The sequence below is a fragment of the Notamacropus eugenii genome, chromosome 1 (assembly GCF_028372415.1).
Source record: "Notamacropus eugenii isolate mMacEug1 chromosome 1, mMacEug1.pri_v2, whole genome shotgun sequence".
NCBI lineage: Eukaryota > Metazoa > Chordata > Mammalia > Diprotodontia > Macropodidae > Notamacropus > Notamacropus eugenii.
The window spans coordinates 403,473,961-403,488,552 of NC_092872.1; positions in this window are offsets into that span (position 1 = coordinate 403,473,961).

A 14,592-nucleotide genomic window follows, 5' to 3' on the forward strand; every position below is an offset into this window, starting at 1 on the left:
GTCTGTGTTTTTATCCACGCTGAACCACCTCCCTCTTCCAGAGCCACCTTTTCTTCTAGTCTTTAACCTTTACACTCCCCTTAATCTGAAGGTAACTTGGTATCAGGGAAAACTACTGGACTTGTGCCCAAATCCTGGCTCTGCTACTTACAGGGATGCCTCAAATTTTTGTTGTTTTTCAGTTGTTTTCCAGTTGTTTTCAGTCATGTCTGACTCTTTATGATGTCATTTGGGGTTTTCTTGGTAAGGATACTAGAATGGTTTGCCATTTCCTTCTCCAGCTCATTTTAAAGATGAGGAAACTGAGGCAAATAAGGTGAAGTGACTTGCTCAAGGTCACATAGCCAGTAAGTGTCTAAGGCTAGATTTGAACTCAGGAAGATGTCTTCCTGACTCCAGGCTGAACACTCTATCTCCTACACCACCTGTGCTGAAAATCCTTCATCACCACCCCCACTGTGGGGAGGTACCAATAAAAGGTTTATTTTAATATTTATCACTATTACCACATACAATCATCATGTCCTTTAATATTAACTTCACATTTTACTATGGGGGTTGTTTTTCTTGGTTTTTGAAACACCTTTAGACCTTGAACAGGTCACTTACTTTCTCAGAGCTTCTATGTCCTCATCTGTAAAGTGAAGAGGACCAGGATCGATCTCTAAGATCCCTCTAGCTCCAAATCAATGATACAATGTTGGAAACTTTACCAAACTGGGCAAACTGAGTGAGAAATGTCATTTTTGCTCAATCGTGTGTCAAGCAATTATCTGTTTGGAATCTACACCAAGTGTTTGTTCCTTTGAAATTAAAAAACAAATGAACTTCATCGAAGAGACAACATGGTGGAAAGAGCACTGGCCTAGGGATCTTTGGGGAACTTTCTTTCAGTCGTTTACCTAGTCTGTAAAGTAGGGCGATTGACCTAGATGATTTCTAAGGTTCCTTCCATCTCTAAACCTATGAAATGTGGAGTATTAAAATGTATGTTGCAACAATAAACAATATGATAGATCAGGAATGAGGGAACTCAGATTGGTTGGAATTCTCTAGGAGAGTTTCCCATAGAAATCATAGGATCGTTGATTTAGAGGTGGATGGAACCCCAGAAATCACCTAGTCTAATGTTCTTATTTTGCAGGTAAGGACAGTGAGGCCCAGAGAGGTCACTGGGGCAGCAAGCCAAAGAGTCTGGATTTGAACCTGGGCCTTCGAATTCCAAATACAGTGCCTGTTTTAATGTACTCTGCTGCCTCCTAGAGATGTAACTTAAGCTGGACCTTGCTGGAGTTTGAGAATAAGACATTAGAAGCAGGAAGGACTGAGGGGCTAGGGGTGAGCTCTAAGGACATTCCCCAGCAGTGTTCTTTGAACCAGACAGGAGGGGCCTACCTGCTAGGACAGTGCCCTTTCCAGTGAAGCTTGGGTTCAGTGAAGTTCTCTGCATTCCACTCTGGGAATGAAGATTGGAGAAGGCAAACACCAGAAAGCCCTATTCATCCCCCTTTCACCCCCACAACTCCCTTCAGCCATATGGTTGTAAATTCATCTGGGGGCAATCTCAGGTGATACACAGCAGAGACGTCAATCACTAAGTTGCCCTGGTCTTGCTAACCCCAATGAGCTCTGGAGAAGAGACAACCCTTTCTGGGATTTCCAGCAGCAGCAGCAACAGCAGCAGCAGCTGCCCCAGCAGCAAATGATGCGTTCATTTTATGACATCATTCCCATTCTCCCATCTGCTCAGGGAGTTGCAGGCTCTGTGCCCGTGGCTGTATTGTGTGCTTGCTTGTGTAAGGAGGCCCATTTTGGGGGGGAATTGCAAATCATCCCTGTCCCTATGTTTGCAGCTGGGCCAGGCTGCGGTTCCTAAGCTCCTGCCCATCCTATTGCCAAGTTCTCAAGATTGGGTCGTGAGTCACCTGGCCCCATTATCTCAACTGGACAATCAGGAGTGGGAAGGCTACAGGGAGGAGAGTTTCCAAGCAGGTCTGTCTTCTGGCTGACATCCCGTTCAAGCCTCAGGCTCTGTGTGGGTTTGAAAAATTGTCTTAGGAAAAATTTACCTAGAATTATAGATTCACAGAATGTCAGAGCTGGAAGGAATCAAGATTCATGGAGTTTGCATGCCTGAGGCAATATCACAGAGAAAGTCAGTGACAAAGCTAGAACTGGGAAATTGACTTCAGGATTCTTTGCTGTTCAACCTAAACGCCTCCAATAATTCCATTCAGATCAGAAGCAGAGGATTCCCCTGCAACGTCCTCTATAGAAATTCAGATATTTTCTACCTGTGTTCAAAATGATCATTTAGTTTTGCATTTTTCTTCAATCTATATCGTCAAAGACTGGTATCATTTATATAAACTCTAGATTCCCCTCTTCTTACATGAATGTGTGGCCAAATACACATTCCTTGGAGTAATTACAATTGGTTTATAAAAAAAAAAGTTAGTGTAGTATAATTGGATAGAGGGTTATCCTTGAAGTCAGAAAGACCTGGATTCATGGTGTGCCCCAAAGCACAACTGTGATCACAGGCAAGTCATGGAACCTCTCAGTGCCCACAGGTATTCTTTAAGGCTCCAAGTTTCAAAGGAGGTGCAAATCTGCATCAGGAGAGGGAGTTTCCATACTGAGGTTCCTTACACAGGTGAAATCATAGGTCTACTCCCCCTCTCCTCCGCCCCAGAATAATTGATCAACACTTTTTATGTGCAAAGGTTCCCAAGGTAGCCAGTCTCCCACGCCATCTTTAAAGTTTGTGAACTTGTTAGTGGTGCATTATTATTGTGGTTGTCGCTTACCGTACTTTATTCCTTACATTTCCTAAAGGCAGAGTTTGTGAACTTGATCTGTTTTCTTGATGGGAGTGCTTCCTTGGCTAGGATTTTCAACCTTTGACGAACACAAGAGAGTACCACTGACCCTCCATGTGTTTGGGGGCGGGTGGGAGAGGGGCAAAGAGGGAGTGAGCTGCAGTCAAGGAGGGGAGCTGAGATAGGGTAGCCTGAGGAAGGGAAGGTGGGCATATTTCTATTGATGGTGTTGGATCATCTCTGCCCTTGTGATTTACTTTTCATTTTGCTTCTGTTGGACCTAAGTTACTCTCAAAGCCCATGGAGCCTCTGCTCTGTAGACTCGGATGGCACCCTTGGGAACAGTGGGTTCCAAGTCAAGATTGTGTTTCTTGATCCTACTTGGCAAATTGTCTTAATTTACTTGCTACCCTTGACACATTGGACGGGCTTTCTTTGTCTTTGAGGGGAAGTTCCAATTCCATTTCCCATCAGGTAACAAGAGAACACTAGCCTAGTGGCCAGGAGGCTTCCTAGTGTTAATTCCAAAGTAACATGCTCTCTCCTAAATTAACATAGAATTAACATCAAACCTTCCCTCTTTAAATTTCCCCAAAGCTAATGCAATCTTCAACTGTGGTACAGAAGTATATGTCACAAGGTGACAAATATCAGGGGTGAGATTCAAACCTAGGTCCTTAGACACCAATTTGAACATTAAAAATATTTGTTTCATTGACATATTTTGTGTATTGATCCAAGTATTTTCCCCTCTATTCTTCTGTCCACACTGAATGCTCCATTGTGACAAAGAAAAACAATTAAGCAAAATCTTTCCATACAGAAACCTTGTCTGATAGTATATACAATATTCTGCCCTAATAGTGCCCCACCTCATTGCTGTAAGGGTAGAGGAATGTTTCTGTATCTCTTTTCTAAGATCTTTATTGTTCTTTCCCCCTAATATACTTTTAGATAATTTAAAATTTTTATTGCTTTGATCTACCTGTGTAAATTTTTCTTTTGACTCTTTATTTCACTCTGCATCAGTTCATGCACATCTCCTGATATTTCACTGAATTTCTCATATTCGTCACTTCTAACCACACAGTAATATTTCATTATATCCTTAAGACCGATTTATAGCAGCTCTCTTTGTGGTGACAAGGAATTGGAAACTGAGGGTATGCCCATCAATTGGAGAATGACTGAATAAGTTGCACTATATGACTGTGATAGAATACTAGTGTGCTGTAAGAAACGACAAGTAGGTTTAGAAAAACATGGAAAGCCCTGCATGAAATAATACAGAGCAAAACGAGCAGAGCCAAGAGAATGTTGTATAAGATAAAAGCAATATTGTTCAAAGAGTAACGGTGAATGACTAAGCTAGTCTGAGTAATATGATCATTTAAATCAACTACAAACAAAGAATTTATATATGAAAGTATGTATCCCACGTATAGATCTATATCAAATGCTGGCCTTCTATAATGTGGGGTTGGGAGAGAAGGAGGGAAAGAATTCAGAACTCAAAATGTAACACACACACATGTACATATACATGTGCATATATGCAAACCCTAAATGAATATATAAAACAGATTTAGTTGCCATTCATTAATCTAATATGTGGGTACCCATTTTGTTTCCAGTTCTTTGTTACCACAAAGAGTGCCACTATGAATTTATGTATGTATTATATATGTGTGTGTGTTTGCATATGTGTATATGTGTATGCTTATTAACATATGTACACATATACATATATATGCACACACCCAAATATATGTATATATATGTATATATATATATATACTTTCTTAGAGAATATGCCTAATGATGAGATTGCCATGTAAAAGAATATGGATAGTTTAGGTGCTTTTTCTGCACAATTCCAAATTGAAATCCAGAATGGTTGGATCATTTCACAGCTCCACCAAGAATACATTAACCTATCTCTCTTTCTACAGATTCTTCAACCTAGACTGCTCCCGTCATTTCCCATCTTCTCTAATTTGTGAATGTGAGACAAAATCTGAGTCTGTTTTAATTTGTATTTTTCTTACTGCTTATGGTGTACAACCACTCATTCCTTTACTCTGCATCCTCCCAAGACTCATGTCCTCAGATAGTATCCCATCATTTTGTGCCTGTGGGCACATGATCTTAATTTTATGTCTATTTAGGATATGAAGTAGCAAGAAACATTAGATTAAAAGTCAAGAGACATGACTACATTCTCATCACTTGTCACCAGCTGATGTTACAAAAACTTCTAGACAGAATCACAGAGTCTCAGAGTTGGCAGGAACTTCAGAGTCCATCAAGTTCAATCTACTCCTGAACAAGGATCCTCCCTATAATATGACCAACAAATTGTGGCTCACTTGCTTCTAGAAGACCTTCAGAAGGAAACCTTTGCCAAGTGCTTTTCTCATAATAAATCTGTGATGTAGGTAGTATATATTATTATACCCATTTTACAGATAAGGAAACCGAGATGACTTCCCTATGGTCATAGAGTTCATAAATGTCTGAAAGAGGACTCAAACACAGGTCCCCTGATTCTAAATAAGCCCAATATTCTATTCACCACACTGTTTTCAGTTCCTCTTTCTAAATCTAAGATTTCTTAGACATATCTAAAATGCAGGCTTCATTAAAAATTACTAGATAGGCAAGATGCAGAAGCTGTTCAAGACAGTAGCCCAGTCTTTAATAAGCATAAAAATATGAACTACTAGGGGAAGAATGACCTATTCAAGAAGAATTGAAGGAAAAATGAAAAACTAGTTATGACAAAAAATATGTGTAGACCAGCACATGACACCATATACTACATTAAGTGCCAAACTGATGCAAATGACAAGAGAACAGAAAGGTATAATTTTCAGATCTGTAGTTAGGGGATATTCTGAACCAAACAAGGGATAGAGGTAATCACAGAAGATAACATAGACCATTTCTATTACAAAAAAAATGAAAGCTTTTGTAGGAAAATAATGCAACTAGAACAGAAGAAAAACCATTAATGGGGGAAAGCTTTATATCAAATATCTAATAAAAGTCTAATATTCAAGATGTACATGTAATTAGTGCAAATATATCAGGCCAATAGTCATGCTCCAGTGAAGAGATAGTCAAAGTCTATGAACCTTTGAAAAAGAACCAAAAAGTATCAACAAACATCCGAAAAATGTTCTAAGTCATTACTATAAATTCAAGGTAAAAAAGCTCTGGGGTTTTGTCTCATACCCCTTAAAGTGGCAAAGATGAGAAAAGAGAGAGAGATAAGCTGGATTGGATAGGCACACTAATACTCTGTTGGTGGAACTATGAATTGGTTCATCCATTCTAAAAAAAAAACAATTTGAAATCCTGTGAGAAATTGTGTTAAATTCTTTAAGTCCTTTGACTCATATTTCCTACTACTAGTCATATACTCTGAGGAGATCGAGGACAGAAGGAAAGATCCATATTTACCAAAATATTCTTAGCAGCACTTTTTGTGATAACACAAAAAAAGGAAAGAAAGTCTGTATCCATAAACTGAGAAATAGCTGAACAAATTGTAGTCAGAATTTCAGAGAACTGTGGGATAAAGTATTTGAACTGATACAGAGTGGAAGCAGGAGAACAAAATACACAATTACAATCATATAATAAAAACAACTCTAAGAGAATGACAGCCAAGCACAAATTAATTGAAGTGACCAATCTTGGCCCTAGAGAAAAGATGGAAACACTTTCTTTCTTTCAGTATGGTTAGGGGAGTATGGGAGCAAGTCATTGGATATACTGTCAGATGAGATCCTGTTGTGTTTTTTTTAATTGGTTTGCCTGTTTTTCTTTGTTATGAGCAAGGGTTCAATGGGAGAGAGGATGGTATATGGGTAAATGACTATGGTGTTTAAAAAGGGCATCAATAAAACTTAAAAATAAATAATAAGGGAGTCCCCTCTCATTCTGGTATTCTGTGCCCTAAATCAATGTTCCTATGATCCTGAGAGCTATCGATAGTCTTCCGCCCTTTCTAAGGCACCTATCCACAGCAAAAAAGACCTCTGAAGAGAGTTGCATGTCTTGTTTCCCATAATCCACCAATATGGATGACTAGGGACTGAATTCTCTAACTGTGTTTCACCATAACCTGTGATCTCATAGTGGCTAAATATTTGTATCCCATTTTCTAAACTGCAAAGTGGATGCAGATATATTTAAACCATCAGCAAACATACTTTTCTTCTAAATCTTTGATCCCTTTGGAAAAATAACTTTCTCCTCAGGCAAATAGTCCTTTGGTTTTGCTCTAATAAAAACTTCTCATCAGGAAAATCCTCAACTATTTTTCTTAGCCTTCCTTATTCTTTGAAACTTCTGAAGAAATCAATCCTTTTCTTCCCTGGTCATTTTTATTTCCACTGCTCAAGTCCATATTGTCAGGGTTCCACTCGGTATTTCACTTTGCCACTTCGTACGTCTATGTTTTCAGCACTGTTACTCGTTCAGCCTTTGAGGCCATTGCATTTTTAGCAGGATGGAGAGATGGCCCTATTCTGACAGGTTTACAGCTGCCTTTATTTCCAATGTTTAGTTCAAAACTCCAATAAGTATTTCTGGATTTGAGTTCCATTTTCATCCTTGCAAAAAAGGTTGCCAAGTAATTCAAAGGAAAACACAAAAGTTTCCAGAGGAGCTCATCAGGCTCTTCACAAAATGTTTCACAAGAGCTATTTGATGTGGAAGTGTAAATAATAATAATGCTTAGCATTTGTATAATGCTTTGTATTTTCAAAGCCGTTTACAATCATAAATTAGTTAATCAGTAAATGAATCAGAAACATATGGATTAAGTTTCACTTGAAACACATGGTCTTAAATCTTAGGGGAAAACTGCCATAAGGGAGAAAAATGCATTTTTGGTCTTACAAAGGCCCAGACATTTGATAGATAGATTGAAGTGAGGTTGGACACACATACGATCAGGTGGACCATCCTTGAACAAGAATATAAATTGCAGATGACTATTAATGAGGAGAACCTATTTGCCAGAATCCCAAACTACCTTACCCTGAAAGTCAACATTGGATAGCAGAGAGGTACAAACAAGCTTCCTACCTAAAGCATGTACCCAGTGAGAGTTGGCTCTGGGAGGGAACAGTTGTAAGATAAAACAAACCACATCTGGATTGCCCCTGCAAACTGATCTTGAAGCTCTTGAGAAGGGCCTCTTGCCATCTGGGCTATCTGACTTGTTGCATTTTCCTGGCTCTCTGTTCATTCCAAGCAGGGGCAGGATTAAGGCGATTCCCCAGGGATCCATATCCCAGCTACCATGAGAGTTGATTGGGCTTCCTTGCTTTTTTTATTGTCACTCACTCAGCACTCCTGGCACAACAGAGGAGAGGACTTAAGACAAGCTCTTTTGTTTCCTTGGCTCAATTTTCAGCTTTTGCTCACACAGGAGGTATCCTGAGCCTCCCCAAAGAGAATGCGCTCATGAACACTCCAGCATCCTGTAAAGGGGATGCTGATTCCAGGGCCAGGAATAGGTATTTCTTGGCCAAAATGAGTGTTTCAGGAGAGCTCTCCACTCTGTCTGATCTGGATAGGAGTGGGGAGGGATAGGATAAGCAGCCTCAGCTTGTGCTGAGACCCCATCAGGGTCAAGAAGCTGAAAGGGAATAGGGAGAAGAGGAGAAGGTTAACACCCACTTTTAGCGCATGTCATCCTCTGGTGAAGTATCCTTTTCCTTGTGATTCCAACTTTGGGCCTCAAGGAGATCATAGCCCTTTATTGTTATTCATTGAAGCAGCTTGGGGTCATTTAGCCTGTCTTCATGCTAGCTGTCTTCAAATATTTGAAGGGCTATCATGTGGAAAAAAGGACAGAATTGTTCTACTTGGCCTTGGAAGGGACAAATAGGAGAAATTTCAGGGACAAATTTAGGCTTTAAGTCAAGAAAATTTTCCTTATGATTAGAGTTATCCAAAAGTGGGATAGAATGACTTGGGAGAAAAGGGGTTGACCCCCTGACTGGAACTCTTTGAATCTGGATTTGGGGATCTTAGTATAGAAGGGGATTATTAATCAGGTATGGGTTGGACTAGATAGCTCATGAGGTCCCTGCCAATTCTGAGATCCTATGGCTCATTTCATCACCAGGGTTTGATTTTAATAATCCAAGGCCCAAATGGCCTCACTAGTCACTTCTGTTCCATATGCCTCTGGTGTGTTGAGACATACATCAGGTTAATCCCTTTATCCCTGCAATTTCTTTCCGGCTTCAAAATGGTAGATTGTTCACCCTATTAAGGCATACTCTCCATCACCATTGTCCTCGGATTTTTGATCTCACATTCGGTTGGCAAAAACTCCTCCAAGTACTCAGACCCTTTCCCTCCTACAGTCTAATGTTTCTGGAAGACCCTGAAATCTTGAGTCCTCTAACAATTCATCAATGCCAGGGCTCGGCAGTTTAGTTCCCTACATGCAGCAATCATTCTTTGGTTCATGGGCTACAGCATGTATGACCTATTCTTTGGCAAGAGAAGTTGTTATGTTTCCATCACAATATATAATCCTAGTTTCATGAGGGTGAGCGGGCAGAGATCCAAGAGTAGAATACCTATCCTTTTCACTCAATTCAATGCCAAGATTTTATTTTTAATTTTCAAAAACATGAGTGGTCAAACCACTGCTTGAAAATTAAAACCATCCTCCACGCACCTCTGCTTCTCCCATATTGAACTTTTGAGTTGCTGTGCATTACATGACTCAGATGGTATGGACCTCGCAATTTCCCAGCTAATAACTTTGGCTTTATGTTTCCTCCTTACACTTTGACCAATGAAAAATGTTACTCTCTGCATCTCTCTGGGTTACGTGCTGAGCCAAGTGCTCCTTGCTTAGAGCATCAGAAAATAAATTTGCGGCATCAGTTATTGGGGCCATTCTTTCCACCCCAATATGGCCATACCTCTGGATTTCTTTACAGATGTCCTAAGGTCCTTGAAGCAGCACTTGGAATAAATGGAACACAGGAGATTTGCAATCCAGGAGGCCTTGGGCCCTGGACCTCTCTGGGCCTTGGTTTCCTCATCTCTAAAGTGGGGATAGTACCTGCCTCTGCCTATCTCAAGCACAGCTGTGAGAATCAAATGAGGTAACAGTAGAAGTGTTTTGGACAATGTAAAGCCTTGTAAAAATGTATAGTATTGTATTAATTGTTATTCAATTGAATGGACGTTTAAATAATCATTCTTCTTTTTCTTTCCATAAAGGCACACGGCAAAGTGGATCACTTGCAGGACTTAGAGTCAGAAAGACCTGGATGCAAATCCTGCCTCTGACATTTACTATGTGACAGTGAACAAGCTATTTAGACTTTCCTCATCTATAAAAGGAGAGGGAGTAATACCTAAAGCACCTGTTCCACCAGCCTGTTGTAAAACTCCAATGAGATCACAGGATCATAGATTTAAAATAGAAAGGGCCCTTAGAGGCCATCAAGTCTAACTTTCTCCTTTTACAGATTGGAGACTGAAACCCAGAGAGGCTGAGTACTTTGCCCAGGATCACACAGCACTTGGGTGTCTAAGGTAGAATTTGAATCCATCTTTCTGACTCTGCATCTGATGCCCTATCCACAAATTACTTTGTAAACTTTAAAGCATTATCTGTGAATATAAAGGATTGCTATTTTAATCCAATAAACCCATCTACCTGAGATTCTCCAGAAATTACCACTAGACTATGTATACCCTTTGACTCAGCAATACCATTACTAGATCTACATCCCAAAGGGATCAAAGAAAAATACAAAAATACTTACATTGGCTCTTCTTGTGGGAGCAAAAAATTGGAAATTTGGGAATCAATTTGGGAATAGCTAAACAAATTACAGTATATGATTGTGATAGAATACTATTGTGCTACAAGAAATGATGAACAGGATGCTCTCCAAAATACCTGGGAAGACTTATAGGAACTGATGTGAAATGAAATGAAAAGAACCAGAATAATATTGTATACGCTATCAGCAACACTGTAAACTGTGAGAGCCTTCGCTACTCTAATCAATGCGATGATCCAAGACAATTCAGAGAACTCATGATGAAAAAGGTTATCCCGCTCCAGAGAAAGAAATGGTGAGCTCTGAGTGAAGATTGAAGAATACTATTTTCATTTATTTCTTGTCTTTTTTTGCAACATGGTTAGCATATTTATAAAACCTCTATCCATTCCTATATCATACACAAGACCTAGTTGGTATGTCACCTTCTCCAGAGGCCTTTGCAGATTCCCCAGCTGCTAGAACCTTCCCCTTTAAGGTTACTGTCTATCTACTCTGCATTTTGCATATACCTATGTATCGGGATTTACTCTTCTAAGTAAGGAGCTAGATAAGGAAGTTGGTAGAGCACTGGACCTGAAGTCAGTTCAAATTTGACCTCAGACTCTTACTGGCTGTGTGACCCTGAAAAAGTCACTTAATTTCTCTTTCTCTGTTTCCTCATCTATAAAATGGGGGTATTAATTTAAGCATCTACATCTCAGGGTTATCATGAGAATCAAGGGAGACAAGATTTACAAAATGCTTAGTATAATTCCCAGGACATAATAGGTGCTTGATAAATGTTTATTTCCTTTCTCCTTTTCTGAACTACACTAGCAATGGTAGGATCTAGTTCCTAGAATAAGGCCACTATTACATCTCCCCCTCAAAATTCTAGAGGTACCTCTGAGGGCAGATTCCTCTTATGCAATTAGCTCAAGTTCCCATTACAGTATATTCCCCTGTATCAATTGTAAGTTACAATAAATTTCCTTTATATCAGTGACTGACTCAATGATTAGAATCTCCTCTATCAATTTAAGCAGTTGATCTTCCATTTATATCACCCATTAGCAGTTATCCTCAATTAGTTTTTACAAAGCTTTATTTATTAGAAAGAATAAAAGTATAAGCCCATTTCCCTGAACTGAGGAACATATGATGTTGGTACCTTAAATTTAAGTGATTGCTACAAAGCATGCCCACCCCTTGTTCTCTTACAAAAGTGGCTTTACCAGTGCACTGTGTTACTCTCTTGCTTGTGGAGAACATCATCTCAACTGCTGAGTGGATTCACTATGAGGCTTGATCCTTGAGTCACTATTTGGGGATGTTCTGGTGTCCCCTTTGAGTACTTACACGTTCCTGCACTAATGGAAAGGAGACAGAAACCACAGACCCACCCATTCCAGACAGAGGCTTGCCTAAGAGGCCACGTGCCCATGGCCTGGCCTGGTGCGGGGAAAGGCAGGGGTGTGCTGGAGCCAGCTCAAACCAGCTCACAAAACTAATGGTTGAATTTTTAGTGTGAGCACTTATATCTCAGAAATTGGCCGATGTTTCAAATAAGGGCTTGATTTATTGTTTTGTTGATTTTCTAGGCTTAAGAAATTGATAGAGAAAATCTTAATAAGGCACATTAAACTTAAAAATGTGTTGTATTTACATTTTTTCCTGTGGAAAGCTTGGTTGTTAAACATTTGTCAGCACATCACTGAGGGGAGGGGGAGGCACCTCCCCTCTCACCAGAACTCCAAAGCTCTTATGCCTTACAGCTAACAGAAAGAAAGGATAGTGAGTTTCCAAACTGGAGCCTTTTATATACACACTCTCTCTCAATTCTATCACCAAAATGCCTTTTCTGTCAACCAAAATGTCTTTACCCCACTACATACTAACCAGATAAAAATTACTCATAGAATATTTGAAGTAGAGAGAGAGGCTCTACCATTTCATATCATCACTAGTTTCTGAAAGTATATTCCTCAAAGCTCCACTTAGTAGCTGAAGACTGGGACCTCATTGTCTATATAGCCTTCCCCTCTACCCCCTATCCAAACACACACAAAAACACAGATGTTATAATGTATGATGTTATAATTATACATATATTCATATTATATACATATATATACATGCAATACAATGTATAATTATACATTATAATGTAACTTCCTTGAAGGCAGGATCTTTGACTCTCTTTGTATCTCCCGGACTTAGCCCAGTGCCTGACACAGAGTATTTAATAAATGTTTGTCAAATGAATGGCTAGGGTGCTAGGAAGATTCAGTGATAAATAAGATACATCCCTGTTCTCAAGAAACTTACAGTCAAGTTGGGCAGGTTGATACAGGTACATAGATAAGTGTAATACAGACAATACCAATGTAGGTGCTTTAAGGAGTAAAGGAGTGCTATAAAAGGAGATGAGGGATAAACAATTTCCAGGTACAAGAATTAAGCTTCATAGAGGAGCTAGACATTGAAGGACTGATGAGGTATCTTAAGAAGATATGAGGGAGAACATTTATAAAATGATAGCCCTTCATGACTAAAGGAGCTTTCGAGATCTTCTACTCCAATTCTCTCATTTTAGAGGAAGGGAAAGTGAGTCTAGAAAGAAGTGATGTGCCCAAGGTCGCACAGAAAATTTTTGGACAAGAAAGAAGAGAATAAGCAAACACACTGCGTTGTAAAGGTGTGGGAGTGTATGTGTGGGATTACGAATAGCATAGTTTGACTGGATTGTAAAGACGAATGAGACCAGACTGAAAAGACGGGTGGGAGATCAGTTATGAAGGATCTTGAATGCCAAGCTAAGGGATCTATAATGGTGTTACTGTATTTTTGTTCTTGTTTTCAGCAGATGATTCCACTGTTCCTGCCTCTGGTGGATGTTTACAAGGTCTCTTTTTTGTGGCAGTGAGATTCAGCCTACTGGTGTGGGCCTGGGTATGCCTTGGAGAATCACAACTCAATGAAACCTCCTGCTGAATGAATCTTACTACTAGTGATGTGCCATTGTCCCCTCAAAAGATGCCAAGCAAGAATGTGCACAGGAGCATGACTAAGGTGAAAATGTATTTAATAAGAATGTATGTGTAGAACCTATATAAGATTGTACGCCATCTTAGGGAGGGAGTGGGGAGGGTGGGGGGAAGGAAGGGGAGGTAGAGGTAAAAATCTAAGATATATGGATGTGATTGTAGAACACTGAAAACAAATCAAATAGTTTAGTAATAATAAAATAAAAACATCTTTTAATTTTATTTATTAAAAAAAGAATGTGCATAGGTCAATACTTTAATTCCACCGCATTCCTCAAGCAGCTCCTATATACAAAGCAGTGTGCTGGGTGTGTGGATACAAAAATGAAGAGAAATGAACTCAGACTTCAAGGGTTTTACAGGCTAGATTTTACAGTCTAGTAGGAGGAAAACCATCCATTCCAAACTCTGCCTTCGCTGTCGAGGAAGAAAACGCTTTTGACTTTGTGACTAAGCTAAGCCACTTGGTATAAGTCTAATTACTCCCACGAAATTGTAAGTATCTTGAGGTCAAGGATATGGCATTTACATCTTCCCTAGCACCTTGTCCAGTAAACTGTACTTAGTAATATATCTGTGCTTTGTTGACATTTGTGGAATGAATAGTAAATATTATAATATCAGTGCAGTCATTCACGTCTTAGAATGAACTCATTCTTTCTCTTTCCATATGCTTTGAAGTTCTTGATCAGTGGACTTGGGGAGTGAGGCAGGAAGACATTTCTCTTCAGGATTTGGCATTCAAGTTTTGTCCTTTGAGGTTGCCTTCAGCACACCTAGGTCCCATTTCCAGCCTGGCTTTTCCTCTCTGTTGCCTGCCCCAGAACAGCGGTTCTCTGAAGTATGTACACCAGCCCTCATGGCTGTATCTGACGTTACTATGACCTGACCTCTTAGGCCATT